This window comes from Suncus etruscus, chromosome 6, assembly GCF_024139225.1.
Source record: "Suncus etruscus isolate mSunEtr1 chromosome 6, mSunEtr1.pri.cur, whole genome shotgun sequence".
NCBI lineage: Eukaryota > Metazoa > Chordata > Mammalia > Eulipotyphla > Soricidae > Suncus > Suncus etruscus.
Window position 1 is genome coordinate 85,826,249 of NC_064853.1, and position 3,128 is coordinate 85,829,376.

General features: G+C 35.5%; 1 non-coding gene across 1 annotated transcript; it reads left to right on the forward strand.

Moving 5' to 3' along the window:
* The first annotated feature begins 1,705 nt into the window (after positions 1–1,705).
* On the forward strand, positions 1,706–1,869 carry LOC126012615 (U1 spliceosomal RNA). Its single transcript, XR_007497066.1, has one exon. It is a non-coding gene; the product is annotated as a U1 spliceosomal RNA (small nuclear RNA).
* The last annotated feature ends 1,259 nt before the right edge of the window (positions 1,870–3,128 follow it).

Sequence of the window (3,128 nt, forward strand, 5' to 3'; positions counted from 1 at the left end):
TTAGAAAGTGATCAACAAATGTAGCCAAAATAGGTAGGCAGAAGGAAAAAATAAAGCTTAGAGCAGAAATCAATTAAATGGAAATTTAAAAAAAAAAAAACAATTCTATAGAACAACGAAAGCAAAAGTTGGTTCTTTCAAAAAATAAACAAGATTGATAAACCACTAGCAAAACTCACAAAGAAACAGAGAGAGAAACTTAATAAATGCATTAGAAATTAAAAGGGTGAGATTACTACAGATGCTGCAGAGATTCAAACGGTAATCAGAGACTACTTTGAGAAATTCTATGCCACAAAACATGGAAGAAATAAATAAATTCTTGGACTAATTACAAATTTTTCACTGTTATACAGGATGATCTAGCATATCTAAATACCCATCATTATTGAGGAAATTAAAAGAGTAATCAAGAGGGAAATTTGGGACATTGGTGATGAGAATGTTACACTGGTGAAGGGGGGTGTTTACATGACTGAAACTCAACTACAATCATATTTGTAATCAAGCTGTTTAAATGAAGATATAAAAAAGAGTAATCAAATGTCTTCCTAAAAACAATGAATTCTTTCAAACCTCTTTAGAAAAAAAATCCTTTTCAAGCTCTATCATGAAACTGAAAAATTAGGAACACTCCCAAATAGTTTTTTATGAAGCTATCATCACCCTGATACCAAAACCAGACAGAAATTTTGCAAGGAAAGAAAACTACATATCCCTGATGAACACCGATACAAAGATCCTCAAAAAATTTCTGGCAAATAGAATCCAATGCCTCGTCAAGAAGGTCATACACCACAACCAAGTAGGATTCATTCCAGGAACGCAAGGATGGTTTAACACCTGTAAATTAATCAAAATAATACACTATATCAACAAAAATAAATAAATAAAAACCATATGGTTGTATCAATAGATGCAGAGAAAGCATATGACAAGGTCCAACAACCAAGGTAGGAATAAAAAGAACTTTTCTCAATATAGCCAAGGCCATCTACCACAAGCCAATGGCAAATATTATTCTCAATGGTGATAAAATAAAAGCACTTACTCTAAAATCTGGTACAAGACAAAGCTGCCGTCTTTCACCACTTCTATTCAACAGAAGTTCTTGCCATAGTGATTAGGTAAGAAAAAGATATCAAGGGCATCCAGATAAGAAAGGAAGAATTCAAGCTCTCACTGTTTTTGCAGACAACATTATAATATATTTAGAAAACCCTAAAGACTCTACCAAAAAAGCTTCTAGAAACAATAGATTCCTTTTTTCTGTTTAATTTTATATTAATAAGTTTCTAAAATATATTTATTTTTTGCACATTTTACAATAGTACTCATTTCCAGAAATGATGTTTGTTATTAAGGTGTTTCTCCTATGTCTGTTCATGTCCTTTCATCATTAGTGAAGAATGTATGAGGGCAGATTTATTAAAAGAAGGAAAGATTTTTTCACATAAATGTAGATTTATATTTTGGGGCATTTCAGGCAGTGCTCAGAAAAACTAAGACCTTTCCCAGTGATACAGTCTATAGATTCATATAGCAAAGTGGCAGGCTACAAAATTAACATGCAAAAATCAATGGCCTTCTTATACACCAATAATGATAGAGAAGAGATGGATATTAAAAAATCAATCCCCCCCCAAAAACAATCCCATTCACATTAGCGTCACACAAATTTACTTAACTAAAGATGTGAAGGACCATACTTACCTGGCAGGGGAGATACCATGATCACAAAGGTGGTTTCCCCAGGGCGAGTCTTATCCATTGCACTCCAGATGTGCTGACCCCTGCAATTTCCTCAAATGTGGGAAACTCGACTACATAATTTATGGTAGTGGGGGACTGCGTTCACCCTCTCCCCTGGGAAAAAAAAAAGATGTGAAGGACCTATACAAAGAAACTATAAAACCCTGCTTCAAGAAATAAATGAGGATACAAGGAAATGGAGATACATACCCTGCTCATGGATTGGCAGAATTAACATCAGTAAAATGGCAATACTCCCCAAAGCATTGTACAGATTTAATGCAATCCCTCTAAGGATACCCATGACATGTTTCAAAAAAGTGGATCAAACACTTCTTAAATTCATTTGGAACAATAGACACCCACGAATAGCTAGAGCTATTTCTTGGGAAAAGAAGTATGGGAGGCATCACTTTCCCAAACTTTAAATTGTATTACAAAGCTATTGTCATTAAAATAGCTTGGTCCTGGAATAAAGACAGACCCTTAGTGGAATAGACTTGAGTATTCAGAGAATGTGCCCCAGATATACAATCAATTAATCTTTGAAAAAGGAGCAAGAAATCCAAAATGGAGCAAGGAAAGCTCTCCACAAGTGGTATTGGAACAACTAGTCAGCCACTTGCAAAAAAGCAAACTAACAGAGATGAAGTCGTGAAATTTTCCTATACATGGATGTACACGGAATCTATTATGCTGAGTGAAATAAGTCAAAGAGAGAGAGAGAGAGAGAGAGAAACGCAGAATGGTCTCACTCATCTATGGGTTTTAAGAAAAATGAAAGACATTCTTGCAATAATAATTTTCAGACACAAAAGAGAAAAGAGATGGAAGTTCCAGCTCACCTCAGGAAGCTCACCACAAAGAGTGATGAGTTTAGTTAGAGAAATAACTACATTTTGAACTGTCCTAATAATGAGAATGTATGAAGGAAATAGAGAGCCTGTTTGGAGTACAGGCGGGGGTCGGATGGGGAGGAGGGAGACTTGGGACATTGGTGATGGGAATGTTGCACTGGTGATGGGTGGTGTTCTTTACATGACTGAAACCCAAACACAATCATGTATGTAATCAAGGTGTTTAAATAAAAAAAAAAAGCAAACTAACACCTCCACCTAACACCATGCACAAAGGTCAAATCCAAATGGATTAAAGACCTGGATATCAGACCCAAAACCATAAGGTAAATTGAACAACACATAGGTAAAACACTCCATGACATTGAGACTAAAGGCATCTTCCAGGCAGAAGTAGTACTCTCCATAGAAGTGGAAACAGAGATAAACAGATGGGACTATATTAAGCTGAGAAGCTTCTGCACCTCAAAGGAAATAGTGTCTAGGATACAAAAGCCACCCACAGAATGGGAGAAACTA